This window comes from Manacus candei, unplaced genomic scaffold (genome assembly GCF_025592945.1).
Source record: "Manacus candei isolate 608988 ecotype Guabito, Panama unplaced genomic scaffold, ASM2559294v1 h1tg000035l, whole genome shotgun sequence".
NCBI lineage: Eukaryota > Metazoa > Chordata > Aves > Passeriformes > Pipridae > Manacus > Manacus candei.
Genome location: NW_026138083.1, coordinates 5,589,375 through 5,605,393, shown reverse-complemented (window position 1 = coordinate 5,605,393; position 16,019 = coordinate 5,589,375).

Sequence of the window (16,019 nt, the reverse complement as noted above, 5' to 3'; positions counted from 1 at the left end):
GAGAAAGATCAGCACAGGCCGACATGAAGACAGTGGAGCTAGAAAAATGCAGAATCTAAGTCCAGCTGGGCAGATGATCCCTGCATTACTTTTGGGAAAAATCACTCCAACCCTTCCCCTTCACTGGTTTCAAACCATAAATGTCTTGAGGCAAGGACTGTGATCAGATCTGTCTTCATTCCACACTGACCTGTGGGATAGTTGTGTGGGTTTCCTGCACAGGGAAGACACCTTGTGTGCCTGCACAAGGCAGTCCCAGCAACTGCAGCATTTAAGAATTACTATTACAGTGTTTTCAAATGCACAGGAAAAGTGCTGGGTTGATTGTCTTCCATCCAGGATGCCAAATCAAAAGATATCCAACCAAGCTTTAGGTAACATCTATAGTGCCACTGACAGCCCAGAGTTCCCTGCCCTCTGACAAGCAAGGAGGGCTTTCCCTTAAGAACAAACAGCACACCAAAATCAAACAGATCACTAGTTAGCTACAAGTTAGTTTTCAGAAAATACAGGATATTATATCCACCACTAGGCTTTGGTCTACACACCAGTGACAGCATCTGGGAGAACCAAACATTGCATCCATATCAGCATCAGTGCAGTCATAGCAACAGTGCAATTTTGAAGCAGATCCACCAACTGTCCCCACAGATCCCATCCAGGCTTGCCTCAGTGTGGTTTGGTGTGGCACATCAGCTAAGGCACCTTCTCTCCAGGGTTTTGGGATATACTCAGTCCAAAGTACATCTCCCCAGCAGCACTGATGCACCCACAGCAGAGCCTCGAGGGGCTCAGCCCTGACTGCTTTGATCTCCTGATACTGCACCAGATTAACCACTCAAAGTCAAAGCCAATGCAACTTGGAAATTACGGAGAATTAATTGCTCTGTTGATGTGAGCATTTTAATAAGAAATAATCACCATGAGCAAAGAGATAAAAGTGAAAAGCAAACTAGAGAAAGATTCCTGCGGTCAGAGTAGTTTGGCAATGTGTGAAAACTGAAAATGTAGTAACCAAGGCACAGCACACAAGTCTTGTCTGAACTACTGTGAGAATGGCTTTCACCAGGAAAGGTGGTCTTTTGAGAACAGCAGAGTTCTGTTCACAGAAAAGAACAGTTCTCCCTCTAAAAAAACAGGTTGTGTGTAGATATGTTTCCTCCAGAAATACAAATTTCAATTCTTTTTGTACTTCTTCAGAAGTAGAAGAATTGCTGAAGTCATGAAGTGTTTTGAGTCAGAAGACGAACAATGAAAGCCATTAGGTATTCATTTTATCTAGATAAAGTGTCAGACTGCTTGAATTTCTGCTTTACTAACATATCAAGCTTTTATTCTGACTTACATGCAAGTTAATCTTTGAGATAATGAAACTCTTACAAAAGGAAAAATTATCACCTACACTCTTAAAGGAGAAACAGAGTAAGTATTTCTACCTTATAGAAGTGTCAGCTGGTTCAAAACCTGGAAATAAGCACAAGATCCCACACACAGACCTTTCCCCTGTATAATTCACCCAAAATCTGGGAAAAAAAAAACAACAAAAAAAAAACCAAACAACAAAAAGACAAACCACCTCCCCAACTAAAACCAAATAAATGCACACCTTCATAATTGCCTCAGCATTTCCCCAGCCAGCATTTTGTCAGTGTTAGCCCATTAACATCAACAAGATAAGAAATTGCCTTTCTAGTGATGTCACAGTGATGAATAAATTAAGCAAAAGTTAGAAAACCAAATACAAATTTAAAAAAAATCTCAGCATCAAACTTCATGCACACACTTCAGCTTAGAAGGAGGGAAGATTTGGCCTCCTGTTGTCCACTCATTCCTGATTTCATTGAATGCTGTAAACACAACCATGAAAATCTCCATTTTAAAAAAAAAAAATCACAAAAGAGCATGTATATGTGGTAGGACATGAGAGTACCCTTGAGGCTTTCTGTCCAAACTTTTTACAGGCTCTAATGAAATCCAAAACTTTCCTCCATTGCCCAAATCAATACACATTCCTTTAACCCACTGACAAATAACAGACTGAGCAGAGATTCACAATGATTAATTAATTTTTTTTTCCTTACAGTTTAATGGCATTCTAAGAGTGCCATGTCAGCAAGCAGAACACCAATACGGCTCTTCTTTGTGCCTTTTCACCAGTGAGAAGTTGGCATGGATTTGGGGTTAAAACATAAGCAATTCTAACACTGCTTAAACAGAAGCAAACCTCTGCATTTTCAAGCTGAACAGGAGTTTCAACCCAGAAAAGAAACACCAAATATTATAACACCACCAGCTTGATCTAACACAACTGGCATGATATTATAGTGCCTTCTCAGGAAAGGGAAAGAGTTCCCATGTTCCATTAACCTTCATGGAAAGCCCAGTGCAGAGGTGATGAGGAGCAGAGTCACACTCAGCTATATGAAGCAGAGCATCCAGCCAAAATCTGCTTGCTTGGAGACAGATGGCAAATACAGCCAGTGCTCAAACTCCAGCTGCATGCCTGAGCTCCCTCAGATCTATGTGTGGGATCACTACAGATTGAAAATTATCTAATAGAGCAGAGTCTCCTGGAGACCTGGGTTTCCAGACTCTTGTTTTCTTTACAGAGGACCACATTAAACTTACCCAGAACAAAGCCAAAAGAAAACAGTTCTCAAGCTTTTCCATTTAGAAGTGTTATGCACACAAAAGCACACGCTGAACGGACTTAATTTTGTCCTGTGAGTGCAATTTGCTCACACTCTGCATCAGAGGGAGCAGTTGGGAACAAATTCCAGCAGGAAGGATGAAGAGCTCCCACTATACCTTCCCAGTCTGGACATCACCCTCTTCCTTCTCCCTTTGCTCTAGAGAGCAGCTCCAGTTTTCCTGGGTACCCAGGGGCTCAGCACAGAACATCCACCTGCCTGCTTGTTTGGAGAGCTCCACACAGAGCCCAAGACCATGTACCCAATCTGTTGCTGGTCAGGTTTTATTTAGCCCAGTGCAGGCACCAACATATTGTGGACAGGAGTAGAACATGTCCACTGGCAGGGCTCACATGTAACAACTGCACCGAGACTGAGAGAGCATTTATTTTGTGCTTCTTCAGGGGTAGAGGGGATCTCTTTCATGGTTCTCCCTTAATATCACTTATTTTTCTCTCAATATCTTTTTTTCCTTCTATATCTGCCCCTCTCCCAGTATAAATGACTTATTCCAGGTCCTATCAGCGACACCGCACACTGTTCAGACAAGAGCAAAGGAAGAGGTCACTCAGTGACACACACAGAGTGCTTTGCTTCACTGGTACTTCCCAAGCTCCTCAGTCCTCAAAGTCTGGCCAGCTTTCAGCTCCCAAGGCTGGGCAATCCCACCACAGCTCATCCTTGCAACCAGGCTGGCAAAAACCTGGCAATACCCCAGGCTAAGACTGAACATTTGTTATTAACTCTCATCAAGCATCTTAGCAAGAAATGTCCCTCCAGAACAAAAGGTTGTCCCCTTTTGGGGTGGGAGGTACCCATTTTAACAATATGTAATACCAAAAAGCCCAATTGCCTTATTGTAGGATCCTCCTCACTTCTTATTTCAAGATATTTTTGCCCTAAATCAAAGCAGACTCATGCTTTGGCTGTTAGTTGCACTAAACAAAGCAAAATTACTTTATGCAAATAAAAAGCTTTAGCACTTCTGAATCACTATTTTTACTGTAATGTATTTGACAAGATTATTATTTAGATATACTTAAATTATTCATTTGGAGAAAGAATTTTTTTTTTAAGTCAATATTACCCATGGTATGAAAATCACATTTCCTGTACAGATACCTGTATTTCCATTTCTTATTACTGGCTACATCTATGAGGGGGTTTTGTTGGTTTGTTTGCCTTTAAGTGCATAAAATCCTCACAAAGGCTGGTGAAGGTACGTTTTTATAATAGCTTGAGACTCTAACTCCCCTAGAAGATTACCACCAAAACCTTGCCTCAAAACATGTTCTACACAAAACACTACAAGCAAATGCAAAACTGGAGGATTTCTCCTGTTCTGTGACCATGATTGAGTCTCTTAAGTCACCAATATTCAGAACAGAAACCAAATTTTTCAGGCAGAAGCAAATCTGAAAACAGACAGTACAAAAAGCAGTTCAATTTGATATCTGGAAAAATCAATTTGTCAGCGTGAAAAGTCAAATAATTATTAATTTTCAAAGAACAATGGAGTTTAGCTGTGTGAAGTCCATTATAACCCTGACAACCAAATAAACTCGGAGATATGTGTATATGACCACGAAATAAGAAGGTCAGTGAGCACCACACAATGAAAGTCTTGGGCGAGGAGTCCCTTGGAAAAGGTGTGTTTACTTCCCAGAAACCAAACAAGTAGGCTGGATTGCAAAGCAACTTCTCTTTCTGGCTCTGACTGATAAAAACTCATATGCATGCAAATGGAGAGGAGAAGACAACAACATCAACAACCCAGCCTTTGCCAAGCTGCATTGACCTGTTTATTCAGAAAGTTTGTCTCCACAGCCAGAGCAGCACTCCATCAGATAGCTTTGTCCTACAGGACTTCTGAGCCATGTAAACTACAGACACCCTATCATAGTGGCTTGCAAAGTAAATCACTTGTATGTAAAGTTGATGCAAACAAGAAAACCAAAACAATCCATCTCATTATTTTCTTCAGCCAATTATGTCAAATACAAACAAACAAAAGATATCACTTATGTGCAGAGAACACAGACCAGTGCTGGTTTCACAGAGGAGTGACCGACTCCAGTAAATTAAATGCCCAGGGCTTCAGAGGCTTCATCTGGTCCTAATTTTCAATTGGTAGTAAAATGATATGTTTTTTTCACTTTCATTGTAGCTTGTTTTCATCTAGTTTAAGTTCCAAGGCATCCTGTTTTGCAAGCTCTGATCTGCCACATTAAAAAAAAGAAAAGGACTTGAAAAATGTACAACAGCCGACATGGTGGCACCGCTAAGGCAGCTGAGCTCCTGCACTGTCAGCTGACTGGAGAATCCCTCTTCCCAAAGCCAGTAAAATTTGGGAGTAGCAAGTGGTAGGTGGAGCAGAGGATTTGGCATCAGTAGAAAGCAACCAACTGCTTCATCATCCCAAAAGATAGGGAAAGCACCACCTCCTGCTCAGATTCTCTGCAGGACTCAACTCTCCTGTGCTGTATTTTGGCCATCTTGGGGTTTGTGTAGCATTGATCAACTGCTGAAAGCCTTTAGATCCATCCTGATACACTGTGCTCTGCCAACAGAGTGGGAGAGGACAGGAAGAGAGAAGAATGAAGTTGTCATCACCACCAAACCTTCCCTCTCAACCACAGTGCACCATCCCTTACCTTTCCTAGCGCTGGCAGCCTCCAGGAACCAACTTCCCTGAAAGCTTGTGGAGCTGAGTCCATAACAGCAATTAACACCCTGCAGTTGCAGCACCTCTAACACCACGTACAACATAAATCAGTGCAATTTGCATGAAGACAGTTAGTCCTCTCCCAGCACCAGGAATGACAAGCCTCAGCCCATCTCCCAAACAAACATTACGAGGCGACACAACTGTGTGTGCTCAGAACATGACTGTGGCACGTGCTGAAGAACAGCTGCAAAACAGAGCTGGGTGCCAACTGCAAAACCTGCCCAAGAAGGAGGATAAATACGTGGTGCTCAGGCTGTGCTGAGCTCTGGGCTGGTCCAGGAATATTGTCACCAGTGGCAGAGGGATATAGAGTTACACCCTCACAGCAGCACGTTTGAGTGTGGCAGAGAAGTATGCTGAGGATCTATTTGTTACCCATAAAATGAAACCACAGTTTTACTGGTCCCATCCAGATTGAATTAGAACACTCCTAAAAGTTAAATTTGCAGATGTTTCCCAAGTGCCCCATCTCTGTGCAACAGGCCAGGCACAAGGACATTCATCTGAAAGACAGTATAGCAGCATTTCCTGGCTGACCTGAACAATCTCTCCTGAACACCCAATTAACTGAATGATCTTCATTGAAATAGATTATACACAAACCACATGCACATATTCACATAGAAGATTCCACTAAATCAAATAAACACTGCTCTACAGCTTTCCCACCTCCCACTTGAAATAAGGCAGTCTAATTTCACATACTCTGGTCTGCAAAAATAAATAATTAAGAAAGCAGCCCCTCAGTCAGACAGATTTCCCAGGATGGGATTGTTCAGCATCATTGCTCCCATCACAGCTTTGCCTCCCACCCTGTTTCTCACTTTAAATCCTGCAGCCAAAACTTCTCTCACTGCTCTTCCGTATATCCCTAGTTTTCTTTCCTCACTTGCAGGCTCACATATCTGCAGCGCTCTCAAGACCCTGCAGGACCTTTCTTGGCTGGTCTAAATCAGAGGGAATTTTTCTTATCCAAGTAACAGCAATTCCAGCCCACAACAGCAGAGAATTTGGCCTCTCCCAGAGCCCCTCCAGCCCCATGTTCCTTTCATGAGCCCATGCTTCTCCTTTCCTCTAGGAATTCAGTATCAGGATTCAGGTTTTCCTCATTCATCATAGATTTGACCACAAACACATTGAAATTAACCATAAATTCTACATCTTATCAGTTTCCAAGAATCACATTTTGATTTTTGGGGATCTCTTTTTTTAACTCTGGCTACCTCTGCACTCCTCATCACCAGCTTATGATGGACAAGATAAGCTCCACAAGGAGAGGCTGGTACAACTGTTCTTTTTCATAACTATCTATTAACAGGCACAATGAGACTGAAAAGAAAATGAAAGCCATAATATCTGTCACTAAGAGTCTTTTTACTGCCTCTAAAAGGATCTACATGTTTTAAGAAAGTTCTCTGCCTCATCCTTCCATTTATCTACCTCTGTGGGGATTTTCATGGAAACAATTTTTGAGGGACTTGGGCATTCACTAAGGTCCCTTAAAATACCAATGGTTGCTGAAGGTTCATTTAACATTGTTTTGTCTCAGCTCCCACTGTTAAGACTTCACTGTTCATTTTAATAGCAGCTAAAAAAAGGCAAGTCAAAAGAGCTTTAACATCCCTGTTTTTGAATACTGCACATAGAAGGGAGGAGAAAAAAGAACAAGTAGAGTAACTTACTTGACTTTCCTCAATTATTCACTAAATAGAACTGTAAGAAAGTTGCCTCATCTGTAGCAGTGCTATGCTTTAGTCATGTAGAAATATTTGCCTTAATTATTTTTTTACAAGGACTCCTCTGTGCATTGGCAGGTTCACCTACTTCAAGGTGTTAAGTTTTGTCTTTTAAAAAGGAACATAAGCACAGCTGCTCCATTTGTACCATATTCTTCCTCTCTTGCATACAATCAGATGGGTAAGAGAGACAGGGAGGGGAAGAGTTCCACAACATAATCATTTGGCAACTTATATTATTTTCTTTCAAAGGGCATTACAATACACTTCTCTCACTTGGGGAACTTCAAGAGAAGATAATTATTCTTGTCTGCCTTGTAATATATATTAAAAATGTTCAAATGTGGCTTTCCAGGGAATTCTGCCAAATATTTTTAGGCACCAGACCCAGCTTTACTTAATTTTATGTTGCCTTCTTAGTCTATTATAAAATACCCTTCCATGCAGTTTGAATTTGGTAAAAAGGCTGAAGCATACTCATTTATATTAGAAACATAAAAATCCCTCTTTCCTTGAAATAGAGATCTTTAACTCCTAATGTGACAGCCATTCAGATGTACAGTAATTAAAGTGTCTCTTCAGAACTTAACGCACATCAGTGAGCTTTTACAGCCACAAAAAAAAAAAAAAAACAACAAGCAGAAGCAGAGGATTGGTAAGGGTTTTTAGGAGATAACACAACCAAGAACAGAAAGTAGCTTTAAATAACTTTGTTTTATAAGCACTTTATTAGTAGTACAACAGTAGCACCTTGAGATCCTGCAAAAAACCAGAGCCCTGCTGCATGAAGCATTATAAAAGCTTCAAAGATGCAAATCCTAAACCTTTAGTGATGTCATCAGCTACAGTAAAGGATGGGATTACACTATAGTTGGGTTTAAAAAAAAAAAAAGCTATTTAAGGTAACAATAATCCCTTATTATTAGCAATAATGTTTATTACAAGGGATAAAACAATGGCAGTGGGCAAACCAATCTGCTCCAAGAACTTTATAACCTAAGCAAACAAGAATGCCAAGCACAGACACAGCTCATTAGACAAGTGTAGAATATGTAGAGTTGGGAAAAGATAAGCTGTGCAACAGAGAGGGAGGAATAAAACAGATAAAGAAGTACTGAGCTGGCAGCCTCAGGACAAAGAACAAGTGGGAAACAGAGAGACTTGTTCTAAATCACACACAGAGCAACTCGCAGTGAGAAGCCTCACAGCCACATCCTCACTTGAGCATCCACCCAGTGAATTCTGGCATTACACTTTTTAAAAATTCAAATCTAGCCTAATACATCCCAGTGAGAAAGGCCAAGCAACGCTCATCCAGAACTTCTAAGGAGTCAGACATGACTTACACAGCAAGATCAGGACAAACCCCACCGTATTTTCATCAGCTTTCTGGATATGTCACTGTCTTCCCCCCACCCTTTAAAAGCCAGCATCAGAAACTGTAGGTAATTTGCACAAAAGTCCACGTGAAATGTATTTGTTTAAGTGTTTATTTTGGCTTCCTAAAACAGTCTGGAGTCCAGCTCTTGCGCTCAGCTCCACTTTAGTTATATTTGTCCTGTTATGCACAACAAACTTGGAGCCACATTTAAATATGAAACACTTTGAAACTGTATTAATGCAATCTCTTTATCATTAATAGACACATCAACTCCTTTCACAACTGTCCATAGCTTGACTGGTTGACCTAAGTTGTTTTAAAGCATTTGTTTCACAGAATAGCAATGCTGTTTTACTTTTCTTAGCTTTCCCTGATAATCAAAAGGAAAGCAGCCCAGACTGCATGTTGAAAATTGAAACAGCTGAGTGGACTCCTCCTGCCTCCCCCCCTCTTATGTTTTCATCTTTTATGGTGGCAGGCAAACTAAGATTTCTTGTGTTCTTCAGTCACTTGGCTGTTCTTTCCCATGGATATTCCAACAGCAGAATAATGTCAAGCCACGCTGAGCCAAGCACATGAATCTCTGAAGATTTCAGGCAAGCAGGAATGCTGCTGGATAGTCTTTTTTTGCTGTTAAACCAAGAGATTTCAACTGAACCTGGTCTCACACGTGTGAGAGTAAGAGTAACTCTCACCAGTGTCAACTAACACGGGTGTTTGGGAGGTCAAAATCGGGTCCCTTAAACACTGTCTGAAGAAATACAGTTGCATAGGGAAGCGAGGTGTTCCCTCTTTGTCCTGCAGCTGCATATGCTGTTCACACAATTTCAAAGCACTGGACTTCAGACAGAAGGAAACCATTCCACTCCCAGCACAGCCAAGGGCTGGAAGTGCTCCCAGTGCCCATGTCTGTTCCCTGCTCCCGGCAACTCCATACACAGCACATGTACTGTAGGACAGACACAGCACCCAAAATCACAAGTCAATAAAAAGCCTTCAGGATACTCATTTAGGGCCTTGCCTTGCCTTGCCCAGATAGAACACGTGGGGAATTGATTGGGTCAGGCTGCAAGACAGAGCCTTGCATCCCTCAAGGCAGGATCAGCAGCCTACAATACAAGGGCCCAGGCAGGCATCACTATTTACAGACCCAAGGATGTTACACAGGAATTAGTGGTTCAGGAAAATGCCCCTCCTCCAACCAGCTCCTAACTCAGTGGGATCTGCTGCCTCTTGCAGGAATAGCATATTGGCATGTTCTTACCTCTGTGAGGGGTGGCAGCTCCTACTGTTTCTACCCTTATGTTTAATCTTAACATGGGAAGGAAAACTCTTTGCTGAGACTCCCCTCGGCCCCTCAAAGCAATGGTAATTCCCTTGTTCCAATATCTCTAAGCCCATCACAGACAAATGAGGGAACAGGGGGGAGCATTGCCTCCTCTCAACAGCTACTGAGGGATAATACAAAGGGAGAATAACCAAAAAGAAGCAAGAGGGCAAGTTAAACAGACACAGCAGAGCAGGGTGCTTCCCTTAAAGCAGCCTCCTTCCTAGAGCACATGGTAATTAAGCACTCATTAGTCATCTGTTGCCCCCTTTTGCAACACCACCCCAATATCTCCTTTAAAGCAAGCAAATCCCTTGTTAAATTTTAAGCATTTTTATCACAGCTATTTACTTGGAGTCATCTTGTACACTGCACTGGCACAACCAGCTAGCAATACTTTGACCTCACCAGCCTGGATGTAGAGGTTTTGCAGATCTATTCATGATGGTCACACTCTCAAGAGAACACAAATCAGAGACCTTCCTCAGAGAGTCAGGCCAAGCCCAGCACCTTTCCTGCAAGCATCCCAGGCTTTGGAGAAGGTCCAGAAAACCAATCCTTGCAGTTCAAGGCCAAGCTGACCTCAGCCTGCCAGCAGCCACTTCTCCAGGTCTGCCCTAACCTCCGTCTTTGCAGCTCCAGCCAGCACTGAACCCACAACCCAACAACCCCTGAGTATCAACTTAAGTGTAAGCCACACAAGGAAAAACAAACAAACAAACAAACAACACACAAACCCACAAAATAATTAATCCTCAGCCACTCCAGACACAATACAGACGTGTTTTCCAGTTTCTCTCCCCCACAGGTCTGTGAAACTACAAAAGGTTTCCCACGTACTCCAGCCTCATATAGATCCATCTTAAAACAACTTAGTTGTGCAAGAAAATATCAAGATGAAGACTGCTTACCTGGAACGGGCCTTTTTCCAGCATATAACTCATTCCTAAAGCACAATCTAAATCTGCTCTTGGAGGAGAAACTTGGAGGGCGCATTTTCAGGAGAAAAAAAAGCAGCTTCCCCTCCAGCTGTGCCAATTTAAACCATTAGACATTCCAGGTGATGCCACTCTCCACTGATTGAGCTCTTCTGCCCCTCCCCAGTGCCCCCTGACAACCCTTTGCCAATTCAGGGTTTAATTCAGCTCAAGGCGTCTCTTGAAGACGGAGAATTACAACTTCATGTGTATCCAATTTAGGCCTGTGTGCAAAACTAGATTGCCCACTGAATTCTACAGAACTAACAGTTCTTGTCATCTGTGCTGCTGTGGTGACAAAAACTGATAAATTTCTACAGAAGACAGGTGTCAGCACCTCCAAAACCATCACTGCAAGATGACAGACTTAACATTTTGGTCATTACAGGCAGGCTTCAGTCTTCAGCAGTATATTCTCCTGTGTTATTCCAGGAAAAAAGAATCATCTTTTGAGGGGAAATTGTACATACAATCATGAGTGCACAAATCTAAAAGCCTTTGCTTCAGGAAAAAAAGGTCAATCTATCATTGAAGTAAAGGAACACTGATAGGGAACTGGTGGAAGAGATACATGGAGGTTTTTTTGACTAGGAGACTCCACTAGCACTAAATATGATTGACAAGGAGATATGAATTATTTGCGGGATCAGGAAGGGGGAAAAGAACTTCCAAGCTTATGTAACTCAAACTATGGAATGTGAGTGCTTGAGTAGGTCCATAATCAGCCCACAAAAACACACAAAAGAACAAAATCTATAAATTCATTTCTGTGCAGTTGTGCAGGGGGTCTGCATGATGGATCAAAGGTTGACAGTGGTTTGCTCTCCAAAACGTTTGGAATCCAGGGCTCCGAACAGTACAGCTTATGCTCTTCATCTATCAGCAGATTATGTTTCCAAAAAAGAAGAAAATAGCCAAAAATTTAAATGCCAAATCACAAAGTTCTCAGAAGACATTCTTGAAGAGCTAAAGGAGAATTGGATACCAATGTTTTGCAGTTAAAAGTGCTGGCACTTTATAAAGAGAAGCCTTTTGTTAGAGACAGGAAGTTTAGTTTATTGCCTGGTGTATACAGTTCACCCACCACATTATTTTGGGCTATTTTCATTCCTCACACAGTAAAGAGGAAATTCTAAGAACATTTCATTGCTTTTCTTTGTTTGATGAACAGCAAAGGTTTGCAGTTAACTGACCACTGTATTGCTTTGCTACTTTTGACGCACAATTTCACTTCATATCGATCCTCAGGAGGATAAAACATTTGTTCCTTATAAAAATCAGTTGTTTCTGTCCCATTCATTTCCAAGTTCATCCCTCACCCTCATCTCTCATTACTTCACAGAGAGAATTCCTAAATACAAAACTAGGGGGAAAAAGAAACCCTAAGTTGACACCTCTTTTTTTTTTTTTTTAATAAGCAAAACTTCAGGCTTAGAAACTCCCAAGAGGCAAACCATGAAAATTTTTCTCCTCCTTGCAGTTTCCACAGAACTTTTTCAGTAGGACACAATCTGAAACAGAGAATATACTATTTAATAGTAAGATTGCTCTTCTGAAAAGCATTCATTTTCACCCAAACAGACAGTGCATCTTATCCACTGACTCTTATAACTCTGTTGTCTGCACAACATGGCTGGAATTACAAAGCAGAGAGCTACAAAACATGCCTGTCCATTTGCTCTCCCTCTTTTCATCAATTCACAAGGTTATCCCAAATGTTTTTATACCATTCTTGCCTAACAGGAAAAAAAAAAAAGGATTCCTTATAAAAGGCTTGGTTTCTAAAAAATGCTAAGCATTTAAACATTTATTAGAAACAGTTTTAGTTCCTCATTAATCTGAAGATGAAGTATTATTGATTTACAATGAGCAATTCATCCGATATCCATCAGCAGCATATAAAAACAGAGCCTGAGAATTAAAAAATGGGAGATGCCTGTTTGGCAGCAGTTTGCTGTGTCCTGCCAATGGCACAACCTGTCCAACTGGATGGAAAACAGCCCTGCTCTTTCTGTGTGTGTGTTCTGCAGGCTTGAATGTATATGTCCCACTGATCATAGGCTAACCTACATTTATTTTTACACTACAGGATCGGCAAGTATATATTAGATCAAGGCTTTGGGGACTTTACATATTGCTTAACCTCAGTCACCCAGGCTCTTAGTCACTGCAGAGATGGGGATGGTAAAAACAGATAAACTGCAGGGATAGATTGACACAGAGACACATCCCCATCTGTGCACATAGACATACATATCCCTAGGGCCTGATGGAACAGCTCCAGTGGAGTACAGTGAGCTTTGGATCAGGCCCAGAGCTCATATATGATACGGACTAACTGCCTCTGATCTTTGAAACCAGTTTTAAAAGGCTTACACAGAGGGGGAGCCTCCACTCTCTGACCCTGGTTTTCCACCAGTGGAACTCTATCGGCTTTTAGTGGCGTGTAAAACCAAGGTAATGAAGTGGAGAATTATGCTCACATTATGTTTTTTAAGTAGTTTATTAGCCTGCATATTACACCCTGTTTAGTGAGCTGGCAGCTGTGCAAAGGACTCTAAGGACCTAATTCACTGAAGCTGATATGACTCTTCCCACTGGCTTTGGGTCAGGGCCCTAAATCATTCTGAAAATTCTGGGGAGAGATATTATAAAGTGGTCCAGTAAAGGTAAAAGGGTGTTAATGAAAGTCCCTTGAGGAGGTCATGGCTTTTAGTAGTTTGAAGAGCTTTCCACACGTAAAAGAAGAGGTTTTTTAAAAAAAATAAAACTTTTCAAAGTGTGCCAAGTGTTCCTGAATGTGACTTTTTCTTCTGTGTTACCATTCAAAAAAAAAAAAGAACTAAACCCAACCAAATTTCAGGATGGACAAAAGAAATCTATTTTTCAGTCTAAATAGATTTGTTTATAGCTTCTAACATGCAGTGAGGGTATGTGGTGGGGGTGGAAGGTAGAGAAAGAAACATGTCTGTGCCACCCCCATCTCCCTTGCTGCATGTTTGGCCCTGGGGGCAAATTTCCTGCCAATGTTGCTTGATCTTAACTCTTCCCTCTCAACCTTTCAAGGTTGCCTACCTCTCAGGTGTGCCAGAGTCACATCTCTCAGCCTTTAGGGCTGCACCTGCTTTTCCCTCTGTGCTGCCACTGGCCTTGCATGTCTCCTCTGGCAGCCTCCTGTCACACCCAGCCCTGCTGCCTGGCCCAGCTTCCCACACACACGCACTTAATGAGCAGGTACAGTAATTGCCTTCATAACATTTTTCCCACAATGACATTTCTTAGTTTGCTCAGGCAAGATTTAGTGTTATTGTGCCAGTTCCTCGAGTCCTGTCTCAGCCCAAGTTCTCTCAACACTATTAATAACTCCTATGGAGACAGGCTGAGGGAGCTGGGATTGTTCAGCCTGGAGGAAGTTCTGGGGAGACCCTACAACACCTTCCAGTACCTAAAGGGGGCTTATGAAGAAGAGGGAATCAACTTTTTACATTTGCAGATAGTGACAAAACAAGGGAGGGACAACATTAAACTAAAAGGGGAGAGATTAAGATTATAGTTTAGGAAAAAATTCTTTACTGAGGGTGAGGGTGGGGAGACACTGGAACAGGTTGCCTAGAGAAGCTGTAGATGCTCCATCCCTGGAAGTGTTCAAGAGCAGATTGAATGGGGCTTGGAGCAATCTGGTCTAATGGGGGATGTTGGAACTGGATAATCTCTAGAGTTCCTTCCAACCCAAATCATTCTGTGATTCTATGGCTATTAACAAATCCAGGTGCTTTGTCCAAGGAACGACTCCCAGACCCTCAGCTACAAAGGCCTGGAACTACAGAGGGTAGTTCCACTGCAAAGATAGGGTGCAAACTCCCAGCTCCTCCACAATCTCTCACCACCTCTTTGTTCCTCAGCTTTTGCAGGATGGAAATCAGCAACAGAACAAGTATGGCAGCAAATGCATCAAAAATTCTAAAATGCAGAGTAGCATAACTAACAACTTCAGGAAATTATGCCAGTCCTTGGCCAGGACTACGAACTAAGCCCTTCAAAAGAAGATGGGCCAACTTCCATTCATGGGATAGGTCAGGATAAATGGGGGGTCCAAGAGGAAACTGTGGATCTCAAACAGGACCTACTTGGAGCCTGTAAGCCATAAGATACTATTGTTATTGTCCAGGTGAGTTTGCAATGGGCCCTGAAAGGTTCAATGATGTTGATTTGACTCTTCCCTTCTGGCATTGGGTCAGGGCCCTGAGTTACCAGGAGGTGACAGACCACATCCAGAGGCACACCTTGCCTGGATATTCCATGAGCTAAACAGCAGCTCTCAGTAATATTTGGAATAATGTGACATGGAGCAGTGGGCAAGCAAAGTCCAGCTTAGGCCTCTGCTCTTCCTACCTGAAAATTAGGCTACTTCAAGTGACTCCATTTTCTACAACTTTCCTCCTGAAGGCTGAATAAGTTTTCACTGAAAATCTCTTTTTTTCAGGCACTTTTAAATTTCCATTTTTCCTATTACATATTTTTTTATTACCTTAACTCTTGCATAAAAAATTTATATGCTAACAGACACACATCATTTTCCTTTCAAAGGATTATGAGTATTAATCTACTACTCCATTATCATAGCTCAGTGACTCAGAATAATTTGCAAATGTTTAAAATTTTGACTGCATGATTTTGAATAGTGATTAATAGAAGGAATATAACTATCCAAAATGTCTTTTTCAAAATATATATTGGATTCACCAGAGGAAAATATTTTCAAAATTAGAAGATCTAGTCCAGAAATGCCAAAATATTTCATTTAGCCATACTTATGAAAAAAACAAAGTAATGAAATTTCAATGTATTTTCATTTCAAAACACTACCTTTTGTTTCAAAAATATCCTTAGAACAAAAAGAAAGTGCAGGGTAAAGTCATATTGTAATCCAAAATATATATTCCACTGCGTGCCAAAATGTGGATGTAATTTGGGAGGTTCACATATTCTTGAAAGACACAGAAAATGTCTGCTTCAGTTCCTGCTCAACCAGATTATTTTCTAATAGTTTGGTTCAGTTAACAAAATACAAAGCAGAAAGGCATCCATTTCTTCACCTCTAAAAAAGAGATTTCCTCCAGCACATCCAGACTATAAGATGTTATGTCCCCAGACACCGATGATCTGAAAGCAGCAGCTTT